Here is a 13547-nt window from a genome sequence, read left to right as displayed (position 1 = left end):
GCTTAAGGAAAAGATTAAGTGTATTTCTCTATAAAATATCTGTGCTTATTTCTACAAATTTATACAAAACTATTATTTCTACAAAATGATATTATTAAAAAGAATTCCAAAAATTTTTTTCAAATGGCAATTGCCAATGCATTCTATTAGGGGCACTGAGAGGACGTAGTCGATATTGAACTCAGTAATTAAATCCCTTTCCATGACAAACCAAGAAAATATCATCTAGCAACTTTCAGTGTTCCTGACCTAATAGAGAATTAGCAGCGGGAGAAGAGAGACTGTAGGACGTGGAGTTTCTCTTTCATTGTCAAGTGTCCTCCTATCTGCGCCTTGAATACAAGGTGGAAAATAGCGGAGATGCCAACAAGTGTAAAATTTCAGCATGGTGCTGGATTCAGTTGCTGCTACAGAATTGTCGTCTCTTGGGATGCAGAAGTCTTCCTGGGATGATACTTAGAGGAACAGGAAGCTCTCCAAAAGGAAACAGAAAAGACAAGTCCACCTTTCCTCTTCCTCCTCCAACCTTGCATTCTCCCTCTAGCTTCCTTTTTGGCAAAGCCTAATATGGAGCCGTGTGGTTTACCTCCTTTATCACAAGGCAGATTAAAGAAGGATGAGTGTCTTAGTCTGCCCTGGCTGATGTGACAAAATACCACGGACTAGGTGGCTTAAATAACAGAAATTTATTTTCTCACAGTTCTGGAGGCTGGGATGTCTAAGATCAAGATGACAGCCTTTTAATTCCCAGTGAGAGCTCTCTTCCTGACTTGAGAGAACTCTCTGGTGTTTCCCATTATGAGAATAGTAATCCTATGGGAGCAGGACCCCACCCTAAGGACTGCATTAACCTTAATTACTTTCCAATTTTGAATACAGTCACATTTGGATTTTGGAAGAACACAATGCAGTCCAGAACAGTGAGCTTAAAGTTGAGTCAGTAGTTTAACAATTGGGAAAACTTCCATGTGAATTTTAAGATATTATTTTTGATCTTCATTTTACCTCTATGCAAGCTAAGCTGTTGAAATTTTAATACCTAATCCAATGTATTGGAAACTAGAACTCCCAGCTCATGGTTGAAAGCCCCCAGTTGCTCTCAGTTCACAGTCAGTCATCCCAAAGCTTAATCCATGGATCTGAGCTATGGAATTAGTCCACTTTCTTTCACTCCAGTTCCACACTTGCACCCCTAATAGAATCATGGAAAATAAATGGAGAAAAAAAATGAGTGGAGGCCAAATTGACTTCTGTAGCTGGGTAAATTCTGTCCAAGGAGAAGTGAGGAGAGAATACCCAGATGGTGGAGAGAATCAAGGCAAGGCTGACCTTGAGCCAAGTTTTGAGATGAATGGTGGGTTTCTACACACCCACTTAGAACATCTGAGCTTTGAACTCTTTTGTCTCAAATGGAGGGGGTGCAGGAAGGTGGAGGATTTCTTCCCACAGAAAGTTATTCACTTTATTTGTCAGCCCTAACTGCAATGAAAAAGAAAAGAGAAGAGCAAGCATTAAGGGCATTAAAAGGGTCCTGGAAAGGCCTGCGCAGCGTGCCTGCACAGCATAGGGACATAGAGTCACTTTCTTAAGTAAAATGTTTCATCTCCATTTCATCACTTTGTCCCAATTTCATTGAGACTAGAAAATAACATTAAACCAAAAAGAAAAAATGTTTCTAATGATGGAATTTCAGACAAAGAACCAGTTGACGGGAAGGGTCTTCACATGGCTTTCCTGCAAGTGATGGGTCTCCGGCAATGCTCAAGAGTTCTCCTCTGAAGAACTAGCTCTGTGAAGTACCGAGCACCTAAGCACAGTACCTGGTACCTAGTACTCCACAGGCCCAGAAGAAAGAGAGGCAACTACTACTTTCGGTTTTTTGCAAGGAATCCAGATCTAAGCATGCAGCCATGATTATATTCACTTCTATTAGTGTTTACCTTAGAAAAATAACTTGTACACCCTTGATCGAAATCGGGACTACGAAGCCAGAATGAAGGGAGAAAATAACTGGGACGCACACCCCTTCGTGACCTTGTGTCCACCGACGGTGATTTTTATCTATAAAAAAAGCCAGACAGAAAGCAGATTAGGGGACATTCGTAGGAACTCTGGAGAATCTGTTTCTGGTACTAGCTGAATCAATTGGTGGAAAATTTAGGAGTGCGGGGATTGGCAGGAACTATTGGGATGGCCAAAAGCCTAGTCTCATTGCCTGAGAAACTTGATTCGCCCTCCTGGATGTACCTACAATTTCCTTCCGGTCCCCGGTTTCCGTAGATATGATTCCAGTGTTAAACTCTTGCCCAATTTCGAAGACAGGTGTTTCTATGGATTCCACGCCCTGGTCCACCTGCACTCTGCAGTCTTCTCTCAACAGGATCCAGTACCGTAGAACAGATTATAGGTGGCGCCCCAGGGGCTGTTTGATAACCCGTACTTTATCCTATTGTCTAACGCCAACTAGGTACCAAGGTGGCCACGAGTTCTGAATTACATTCGGATATTAAAGTATGGGAGGCAGAAGTGTCTAGTAGTGAGGGGAATTAGCTCAAGTGGTAGAGCGCTCGCTTAGCATGCGAGAGGTAGCGGGATCGATGCCCGCATTCTCCAGCTTTATGTTCCGCCTACTCTTTGGCCTTTATTTCCATGCTTCTGTAAATAAACACCTTGCTCCAACGTTACCACATAAGGGCCCAATTCCTAATTGATAGCCTCTCCCTTCTCTCCAGTGACAGGATAGGGAAGGTTGGATTCTTTGAGATTTCTCTCGCCTTTCAAAGATTTGAATATTGGTCTCTGTCAGGTGGATTTACAGATCTACACTTCAATTATTTATGCATTAATATTACATTTTTATCCTCAGAATCTATTTCCCACATGTATGACCTATTGAGGGCCACCTCAAGTTCTTACAACTGGAACAAATAATTTCTATTTCTTAATGAAATTTTGAAGAGCCAAAAATATGTAGGTATGTTTGAGATTTGGTTTTTTTACATTCACTCGTCCTCTTTTGGAGTCATCTGGCTGTTTCTACGGGGTGGTGGGGCCGCTACTGCCAATTGATACTGGAATATTGCAGAATATGGTCCAATTATGGGAGGGAAATTGCAGTGGAGAACTTGTTTGGGTTGGAATCTATGGTGCGTTGATGAGACGCTCAGTCCAGGACTATCTAATAAAATTTGCAACCAAGGCCCATGTTATCTTTGAAAATTGGACAATTTTTCTTGTTTACTCTTTTGCCCTCGAGTCGCTTTCAAAGAGCAAGGGAGCTACCAGTTTAGACCAAAGTGGGTAGAAAATTCTATCACTTTTCCCCTTGTCTATTATTTTTAATTCTAAAATTTTTCTCTTCTGCAGTGGTTCTCAAACCTTGCAACACATTAAAATTACCTGGGAGCTGTTAAAACTACCAATGCCTGGGTCCCACCTTCAAAGTGCCGCAACTAAAGGCGCTTTGTAAAATAGTCCCAGGTGATTCTGACATCCACCCACTTTTCTGCGCCAGGGTTGAGAACCACTTTTACATAATTAAACGGAGAAGTGGGAGTAGTGCCCCAGGGTCTGTGGGCGACTGCCAGTAGTTGAGCGTCCACCTGGGAAAAAAAACAAACAAAAAAAACCTTCGGAGAGACTCAGCACTCTAATACCACGAGAGGGCGCCCGTGCCCAACCAGTTACTAACCTTTGGTCAGCTATGTTCCTAGCAGGCCGCCCCTCCCCTAGTCTTGGGATGCCGGGTAGGGTGGCGGAGACTTGTCACCGGATCCCTTGCTTAGAGGGCCCACCTCTGATCCGCCTGGTTGGGGCTCGGGACTTTTTTGCGGCACGGGCCCTTTATGAACTATGAGCCTGAAGTTTGATCGCGTATTAGTAATTATTACGGAGAATAATAATTAAACAAATTAGATTCGTTGCACACTGAGATTACTCTTAAAAAGATGCACAGCAAGGATATATATAGCTGAGATAAACCTTTTTAAGGGTAAGGGTGAAAAAAGCAGACGCAAAACGTGAACTCCTTCGAGCCGGATTCGAACCAGCGACCTAAGGATGCCTGGTTAAGGAATATACTCGCTACAGTCCTCCGCTCTACCAACTGAGCTATCGAAGGAATCACGGTAACCGTTTTCCCCGCAGAGCATGCCATCTCTGCACGAGGTTGGAGAGCCATTGGTGCTTATTGTTTGACTCATTAGTGCTGTTGATTAGGTCTGCTCTAGTGGCCTCCACGTTTTTTTTGTAACCCAGCACTCCTTCACAGGACCACTGCCCTGGACCAAGGAGAAAACGCTAGCACCCACTGGTTTGCAAGAAGAAAATAAAATAATGAGATATGAGGAACTGACAAAAATTTAGCAATGAGTGTCTTTTACTGTGATGAATGAATTTAAATAACCAATCTTAGATAGAATTTGAAGTACTTTAATCTGCAATTTTAACAGATAATTAACAGAAGGAGGAGGAGGAAGAAAACAAAAACAGGGTTAAACTCTTCAAAACCATACTAAGACGTTCTTAATTGACATTTAGTCCCTGTAGATAAACCGGACGAACACACTAATTCTAAACTCAGAAAAAACCTGTCGATGGGAAGCTAAAATATTTTTTAAATTATCTTAACAAGGTAGAAAGTAATGTCATTCAAACACTAATTTTACAAAGTTTGAGCCTAGTCTAATTTTCTGTGACAGTCTGAAGCTCAGAATGGCTATTACTCTCATGTAAGTGAAATCCACTTGAGGTGGCAACAGACATCAGGAATCTTTGTTCTTCACGTTCCACTAAAAATCATTACATTGTCATACAGTGGAGCCATACACATAGGACAAACGATCCCCCTTGTGCAAGTGGAACATTGAGACCAGTGTTCACTCCTCTATGGCTCAAGATTGTTTTTTTCTGAATTGGAATTAAAAGCAAGTTGCTAATCACTTAATTTAGCCATTTAGCTCCTCAAGTCTTCATGAAACATCTGTTTTGAGGGGGCTAGTCTGAATAAATTAAATATAAAATTTTATCTCCTCCCCAACCCCAATTGACTGAATAAGTTATCCTATTTTATAAATGTACTTAGTACTATCCATTTTGTAAAAATACGCTTTTACAAAAAGGATCCATTCCTTCCTTTTCTCCCACTCCACATTATAGAAGATTCGGACAGACAGAAAGCTAGACAGGCCTTAAGGAGCCTTGAGAAAAGAACAAGCAGATTTGAGGGATTCTGAGGAGTGTGTGTGTATGTGAATAACTTGAATTCTCGTAGGTCAAGAATCACGTCTGGTTCTTCCATATATATCTAGCCTTCTTTTCCATATATTTACACAATAAAATATAACTGTGAAAATATAAGAAGCAGGAAAGTTTTGGTGTTCCTTTCTTTTTCGCCTTCCTCAGTATTCTTAGATGCAGGTGGGAGATGAATTTCGAATCCCACAGTAGGGAAGAACAAATATGACTCTATACTGGATATGTTTCTTTTTCTTTAACCTTTGCATTCTATTAGTTTTGCTATAAATTAATCACTAGAGGGACGTTGCCTAAGGCTTAAAGTATACATAATGGCCCGTCTCAAGGAACCCTGCCTCCCGTGCCTGAGGGGTTAAGCTAAAAATACCTTTGCTTAGCTCCCAGGGAAACATCCTGACCTAGCCTCCCTGTGAATGGCTGCAGGAAAGAAGAAATTAACATATCCCCTCCCGAGTCTGGCCAGAACCAGGAAATATTTGCAACAACTTATCGCCTTTTTTACTTTATCTCCTCACCTCCCCCTCTTTTTTCCATGAAAGAAACTAGCATCCAAAGCCAGGCAAGATGGTTCTTGAGGACGTTTGTCTTCCATCTTCTCGGTCTGCCGGACCTTTGCTTTCCATTGCTTTTGTTCGGTCTATAGCTCTAGGCATACATAATGGCCTGCCTCCGGGAACCCTGCCTCTCTGCCTGAATGTTAAATTAAAGTGCCTTTGTTAAGCCCACAGGGAAACACTCTGCCCCTGCCCACCTGTGAATGGCTGCAGAGAAGCAGAAATTAACGCATCCCCTCCCCGAGGATGGGCCAAAACCGGGAGGTCTTTTGTAAGACTTAAAGCCTTTTTACTTTACTTCCTCATTCCCCTCCCTCTCTCTGTTCTATAAAAGAAACTAGCGTCCAGCCCCTGATAAGATGGTACTCCGGGACGCTAGATCACCATGTTATCTGACGCCTGGCTTTCCGAATAAAGTCACTATTCCGTGCCCCCAAAACTTGTCTCTCAATTTATTGACCTGTCATGCGGCAAGCAGTGCGAACTTGAACTCGGTAACGTATACACAACAGTGACCTTTAATATTCACAAACATGCATTGAGCACTGACTATTCCAATCACCATGCTAAGTGCTGGGAACACACAGAGGCAAATAAGATAAACTCTGTCCCCAAAAGGTGTCAAATTGAAAAGCTCAAACAGTAAGTTTGAGTCAATCATGGAGGTAAAGATTTTCAGCTTTGAAGGCTCTGACTCAAAACGCTTGGTAGTTAAGTTAGTGGGACCTCTCTTGTTGGTAGTTTAGACCATACTATATAATAAAAGTGTATTCTGCTGATGTAAACATTTATCTTTTAGAAAAAGTCCTAGGACTCTGAACTCTGGAATCCAGATGATTATGAAAATATGTTCTGGCATACATATATTTTTATTTCATGTTCAAAAAATAATACTGGCTTGTTTCTGGAATGCCTGAGCTATTGTCACCTTGGGCTGCTGGTGCAGATAATACTCTTGTGTAGAATACTTCCTTTTCCCTTTACCTATGACCCCAGCTTTCCAAGTCCGCTCTGGAACAGGATTAAGGCCCTGACTTCTGTCTCTTGTTTACTCTTCTCAACTACCAAGACTTCCTGAAGCACACCTGACTATACAATTTGCTGTTGATAACCTTCTCTGAACAGACCTTTGTATTCACAAAATTGTAGTTGTGTCTGCCTTTGCTTTTCTTCCAGAGACTGTCCTCCCAAGTTCAGACCTAACTGTAGGCTAACATGTTCTTGTAGGCAGCCTCCAAATTACTGACCTCTGGCTTTTCTTTCATATCTGGCTCAGGCCAGTATCAGTCAAGCTCTAGTTATGAATAGAGAGTCTGTGGACTCTGCTTTCAGATTATCTGTCCTAAGGAAAAGCCACTACGTTTTTTTTTAGTTAATTTGATAAGATTTATTAAACAATGTTATCTATATAAAAGATTAAGTATCCTAAAGGCAATGCAACTAAAGTTATTCTTTCAACAAATATGTGAGAGGTTACTGTGTGTCAAATTCCTGAATTCCAAAATGTCATAGTGTGATTTGCTTTTTTTGTCCCCCCTACTGTAGACTGAATATTGTCCCCCCCAAACATATATGTTGAAACCTTAACACCCACCCCACAGTGTGGCAGTATTTGGAATAAGGAAGTAATTAAGGTTGGATTGGTGTTCTTAAAAGAAAAGACATCTGGAAGCTCACTCCCTCTTTCTTCCACTGAGGACGTGGCAAGAATGCAGCCCTCTACAAGCCAAGAAGAGAGCTCTCACCAGAAATTGAATCAGTTAGTGCCTTAATCATGGATTCCTCAGCCTCTAGAACTGCAAGAAAATAAAAATTTTTCAGTTTAAGCCACCCAGTCTGTGGTATTTTGTTCTGGTAGCCCAAGCAGACTAAGATACCAGCCCCCAACCTGTGCCCTTTTTAACCACCTTTAATCAAGGACTCCTTTGCAGTTGAAGTGTTATGTCTAAGGAGTTAGGTTAGCTTGTGCTCAGGACCAAGCTCAGGATGGCCTTGGCCTTGGAGATGTTGGCACAGGCCTTGAGTTCAGAAATGCAATTTTTAAGTATGTCAACTCAATTTTAACAATATAGCCAAAGGGCCATAAGAATGGGAAAAAGCAGTCTGTTCCAAGCAACTCAAAAAATGTTTATAAACAAGAAATCCATTAAGTTAATTGACAACAGGACATGTGGCTTATTAACACCAGCAATACTTGTTCCTCTATCTAGGACATCCCTTTATAGTTTTCATCATACCAGGAAACCGAAACATTAAGTTGATGCTGCTGGGTGATCAAGAGTCCAGGCTTTACAATAAGACTTAGGGCTTAATACCCACAACATGGAGTCTGTAAATCTTCAATGATTGTTCTCTCTAGTAAGTAGAATATTCATATGAGTCCGATACAGGGCCTCTGTTCCCTTGATTTTACTGGATAAACGCTGGTAATTTCTTAACTCCGTTTCTGTCACCATCACCTATTTTTTAAAACAGTCACTCCAAGCACCTTCATTTCCTAATGCTAGACAGTTAAAATACAACTGAGAATTTAATTTTCACTTGAGTCAGTTACATTCACCCAGTAAGTAAATGATAGCCTTCTTGAAGGCACGGCCCATGTTATATGCATGTTTTCATTTTAAGTATCCAACAGGGAAAAGGTGCTTAATAAAAATACGTTCATCAATTAATTTGAAAGATGTCTTGAGACCTGGAAAACAGTCAAGGCTCAGTGTACTCTTCTAGGAAAGTTGTTTCTTGTCCATCCATTTTAAGTTGACTCATGATTCTCGGTTTCATCGTGTATATACTGACAATACTTCCAAATTGTAGGGAGTCTACCTAGTTTAAAACATGTGATTCCATGCGCCCAACCATAGGTGCTATTCATCTAAATAGGTAAAATACGGAATAATTTTAAAACGGAATATAACATCACATGGAGCAAGGGATATATTAACAATATTCAAGTTCCTGAGTAAAGAAAAAAGGAAGGTTTGGATGGGGGAGGATGGAGAGTGGTAAATTGTCCTGTCTCCAGCATGCTCAGAAGTGGGCATTCTTTCAATACAATATTGATAGTTCTGGGGCTCTTGGTCTCAATGGGTGTAGACAGCACTATCAGGTTTTCAAAGCGACATAAATATTTTTAACATCTAACTCGTTTTGCTCTGATTATACACTAGGCAACCTTTCGTATGAATTTTGCCTTCCCAAATTTAAAAACACACTGGGCCACTTAGTTTTTTTTCTTAGTATAAATTTATAAAGCTGGTAGTCTGACTTTAAAGGTATTCTTGACTATATCCTTCACACTCCCATTCAAGAGAGAATGGCAGAAATGCAATTTGGACTGTAAAAACCAGGCTTAAGTCTTTAGATTTTATTTTGTAGGCAGTTGCAACCTGTTGTGGGTTGGTTGGTTCTTTTACTTGCCGAAGGAAGGGAAGAAAGGTTGGAAACAGCGCTATCTGAAAGGAGGTCCATTGTGCTGTTTAGGTGTAGTTGATCAGGAACTGAAAGGGTGTATGAGGTAGTGGTAATAGAAAATCTGTCTCCCGTTATTACATAATGACACTTGCTTGGGCCAGAAAGTTGTCACCGTTCTCAAAACTCTCCATGGACATTGCTGCTTCTGAGCCTCTGCCCATCAAACTGTTTCCTTTGTTTGGATCGTCTCCACCTTCATACTACGTTTTCCAACATCCCTGCATCCTAAACCCTTTTCGGTGGAGATAGTGCTTCAGAATCATCCCAGGAGCCTAAATGCCCTACCAGAGACCATGTTATCTCTAGTTACCCAAACAAAAGCTCTAATAAGCCAGAGAAGTGCGTTGCCGCCAGGGGCCGATGAGGCTTAACGCTGCCGGAGTCATAGAGCTGGCCGGAATAGTTCAACAGAGCCTGTAAACCACAGCTGGTCACCGGGATTCCGCAATTCAATACTTTCTAAAATTTCTCGTTTGACACCGGTGAGGCACTTTGTTTTGGAGATTAGAGGAAGGTGCAGAAATGTAGCTGCGAGCAAAAGGTACAGAGATTATTCGCCCAACGTGGGGCTCGAACCCACGACCCTGAGATTAAGAGTCTCATGCTCTACCGACTGAGCTAGCCGGGCACTCCGCACACGAACTTTCTTCAGTGAGTTAAGAGACTATAAAATTCTTCCTGGACTGACAGGGATTAATAGGATTCTAGATATTTTGACTGTTTTTGTTATATAAGATGACGTGAAACGCAAAGAATGTAAGCATTGTCTGAAATTATTGGCATGCATTCCATTCGCTTTCACTACATCTTCCCTCTTCGCCTCATTCTCACCAACATGTCTTGATAGACCACAAGATCCTTCCGGAATCCAAGAGTCGGAATCTCTGAACGCTCTAAGGGTGAGCCCAGCTCTGGCATTCCCAGAGCTCCAGACCTGGTTGCCAATGTGGCTCCAAGCTCAGTCCCAAAGGTCAGGTCCTCGAACCAAAACATTGCACTGGGCCTTCTCCGTAACCCACTGAGACATACCTCTCCTGTTTCTATCACCTGTCAACTCTGGCCCCTCTTGCCACGCTGTGTAAATGTGGTCCTAAAGGAATTCCCTGCGGTTTTCTCCCTCCTTTTCTGCCGCTTGTTCTTGTTCATTTGTTGTCCTTCTCCACAATCAGGGCTTGCACACACAAAAAAGGGAGGCGGGAAGGGGTGTTGCAACTGCGTTTTAACATAAAATATTTGACAACCACTGGAATATAGGATCCAGTGATTTTTGTGTATTTTGTTTACCACAGACTGCAAAAGCTCATTGATTATAATAGATGCTAAACAAATATCTGTTTAAAGAGTGTACCAACAGTATGCTCCGGGAAAAGAGAAAAAGTGCCCCTTCTCAATAATGAAGCAGAGCCCCTATTCCTGAATGATGAAAGAATACGCAACGAGGAAAGCCGAAATAACTTGTACAAAGGTTTCCAGCACCCCAACTCTATAGGTCAATATTTGATTTTTCCATTTGAACCCATTTCTTTGATGTGATGAATGAATGATGGGTGACATTGAATTGAGATATGACCATCGTCTTCCTATACTATTTTTTTAATTTTAAAAATATAATGTTTATTACCTGGATTTTTTAAAATTAACTTTTATTGGAGTATAGTTGCTTTACAATGTTGTTTCCTATACATTTCATATGACCACAACCGTGGAGTCGATTTTCTAGAATAACCAGAAACCTTGGCCTTTGCAAGAGTCAGTTTAGAGCTGATGCAAAACTGAGTAAGAGCCAAAACTGAAAAGTACTTGTCTCTCTTAACTAGAAGAGTTATCTAGTTACTTATTGGAATCAAATGCATATACAGCCTACATATTTCTACATGAAAATATAGCAGTTTAATTTAACAGCAGATGTACCAATTTCTTTTGAGTGAGTTTAATAAAAAATTCAATAGCGGGTGTAGGCCGCAAAACTTGGGCTCGTCCGGGATTTGAACCCGGGACCTCTCGCACCCTAAGCGAGAATCATACCCCTAGACCAACGAGCCACTTGCGAAAATGATTTTTCTAAACAGATTAAATATTTACTTCTCCTAAATATTTACTTCTCCGTTTTTCTTTCCTACTTGGATATATAACATTTTTTTCCGTCTCTGTTTCTCTTTGTTTCTGTCTCCCTGCTACCCTCCCTTCCTAGTTTTAAAACCAGATCGACTTGGCTCAGAAGTTTCCTGGATTTCCCCGCAACAGAATCCTTCGAAGATTGGTCTGTATAAAGCCTTATTTCTCAGAGATCGCTGATCCACCCTTTGTAAGAAACAACGGTGGCGTTTATTTAAAATAAAGAAACCTGTAGTCTTCCTCAAATCTACTGAGTCAAAGTCCCTGGGAGTGAGGCCCAATAAGCTGTATTTTTGACAAGCTCCCTAACTCCTCTTGGCTTGATCTCAGTATTTTCCACGGAAAATAGTGAAAATTCATTCAACGGGATATAAAGTTCTGAGGTCGTGAATGAATAAAGAAAATTCGTTGTACAAGGAACAAGGGGATACATAATTAGTGTTCAGAAAGTCGGTTTTGATGGAAAATGAGACTGATTTAAGAGGCGTAACATCGAGAAGTGGACGAAACAGAGGGTCTGCTGGTGTCGGTCAACGTGGACCAACTGGTTGGTGACAGACGGCAAAGTAGATTCTGGAAAAGGGCTTAGTCCTTTCTTACCTAAAAAAATCAAAGTAACAAGAAAACACTTTTCCCAATATGGGAGTCCTCGCTTCATGTGAGGGATGATCTAACCGAATAGAAATCCTCAACTGAGCAATCGGAGATCATGAACACTGCCTTTTCACACTTGCCCCGCATCTCAGTATGTTTTCAGACTATTTCGAGGGCAGTGTTTGGCCACTAAACAAACTGGTGACAGTTTTTCCTTCTAATGAACTTAATAACTCCTAAGGTGTCTTGCTACTTTTCTGCTTCTCTTGGACAAAATTTTGAGCAATCTGTCTTGCTCAAATACGTGTGCTCTGGACTCCCTAGGATGGTTTGGACTTGTGACAAAATGTCTCTTGTGGAGATACCGCAGGTTGTCTCGTAGGACAGTCGTTGGACAGTTTGGCTGGAAAGTAATCAAAACTATTTCACGGTTAAATCACAGTGGTGGTTAAAAGGAGACTGTGGCCCGTACGGGGATCGAACCCGCGACCTTGGCGTTATTAGCACCACGCTCTAACCAACTGAGCTAACCGGCCGCTAGCTTCTCCATTTCTTTGGAAGCCTTTACAAGAAACTTTTCTCGTTCTTGATGTTTTGATAATAGGAACAGTATTGTGTATCTGAGCTGCTGGATTCGCCTACACCAAACAAGCCTTCGTCCTTTTCCCAACATTTGTCCTACTTTTCAGTACCATGACTCAGCAACAATACCTCCTCCTCCCCTTTGAGTGTTTTCAGGCCCGTTACCACAGCTAGCCGTTCACTAATGGATCCTGGGCAAGTTTCCAAGTTGCTCCTCTTCGGCCATCTGTCCATTGGGTGTGCTTTTCTGCGTTTTCAATTTCATTCATTACAGATATCCTAAAAAACTTCAAAGGTATCCTGTTTCCTTCTCTACGTATACAGTTCTATACGCCGTGGCTAAAAGAGTACCGAGAAAATTGGAGGAGGATACAAAGTAAGCATTGATGTTTTTAAAGGGCAATTTCTGATTATGTAGATAAAAGGACCTGGAGATGCCGGGGATCGAACCCGGGGCCTCATACATGCGAAGCATGCGCTCTACCACTGAGCTACATCCCCATCCTGCAGAAAACGCGTTTGTAGCACTTCCCAATTCTTTGAATCTGAATTTTTTCCCCCCTCTGCAACTCTAAGACTTTCTGAATGCTTAAATTAAATTTTCCTTTGCTTATTCAGCAAAATCTTGAAATGGTTAATGGGGCAACGTTCATGGGCATTTCGAGTGGAGAAAGCCTTCCAGTCATTGGACCCTTGTCAAGCACTTAACTTAGAGACGGAACGAAATCTGACGAGAAAAAAGAGAGTGGGACTCTCCTTTAAAAGCTTCTTTCCTTTTTTCTTTTTCCTTTTTTTCCCCTCTCCAAAGACAGCTGAGACCCAGCACGAAATCAAATCGCTCCCTCAGTCCCTAGACCTATATTCAGGTATCCAAAGAGCGGCCGAAAGGTGATTTAATTATCCCTTAAAAGCATCAGCATTGGATTGGCTTCCTTTTGAAAGTGTTTGGGCCCAAATGTAGAATATTTGACTTGT

The 13547-nt window shown here is 41.5% G+C and overlaps 6 non-coding genes across 6 annotated transcripts; 1 reads left to right on the top strand and 5 right to left on the bottom strand.

The window, feature by feature from the left end:
* Positions 1 to 2540: 2540 nt before the first annotated feature.
* Positions 2541 to 2613, top strand: TRNAA-AGC (transfer RNA alanine (anticodon AGC)). The gene has a single exon. It is a non-coding gene; the product is annotated as a tRNA-Ala (tRNA).
* Positions 2614 to 4025: 1412 nt separating this feature from the next.
* Positions 4026 to 4120, bottom strand: TRNAY-GUA (transfer RNA tyrosine (anticodon GUA)). The gene is made up of 2 exons: positions 4084 to 4120; positions 4026 to 4061 (listed from the first exon to the last, which is right to left on the bottom strand). It is a non-coding gene; the product is annotated as a tRNA-Tyr (tRNA).
* A 5716-nt stretch (positions 4121 to 9836) lies between these two features.
* Positions 9837 to 9909, bottom strand: TRNAK-CUU (transfer RNA lysine (anticodon CUU)). Its single transcript has one exon. It is a non-coding gene; the product is annotated as a tRNA-Lys (tRNA).
* A 1342-nt stretch (positions 9910 to 11251) lies between these two features.
* On the bottom strand, positions 11252 to 11323 carry TRNAP-AGG (transfer RNA proline (anticodon AGG)). The gene has a single exon. It is a non-coding gene; the product is annotated as a tRNA-Pro (tRNA).
* Positions 11324 to 12452: 1129 nt separating this feature from the next.
* On the bottom strand, positions 12453 to 12526 carry TRNAI-AAU (transfer RNA isoleucine (anticodon AAU)). Its single transcript has one exon. It is a non-coding gene; the product is annotated as a tRNA-Ile (tRNA).
* A 475-nt stretch (positions 12527 to 13001) lies between these two features.
* Positions 13002 to 13073, bottom strand: TRNAA-CGC (transfer RNA alanine (anticodon CGC)). The gene has a single exon. It is a non-coding gene; the product is annotated as a tRNA-Ala (tRNA).
* Positions 13074 to 13547: the final 474 nt, after the last annotated feature.

The sequence above is a fragment of the Tursiops truncatus genome, chromosome 10 (assembly GCF_011762595.2).
Source record: "Tursiops truncatus isolate mTurTru1 chromosome 10, mTurTru1.mat.Y, whole genome shotgun sequence".
Classification (NCBI taxonomy): domain Eukaryota; kingdom Metazoa; phylum Chordata; class Mammalia; order Artiodactyla; family Delphinidae; genus Tursiops; species Tursiops truncatus.
Note: the sequence above shows the minus strand (reverse complement) of the source record. Positions and strands in the feature narration are given on the sequence as shown.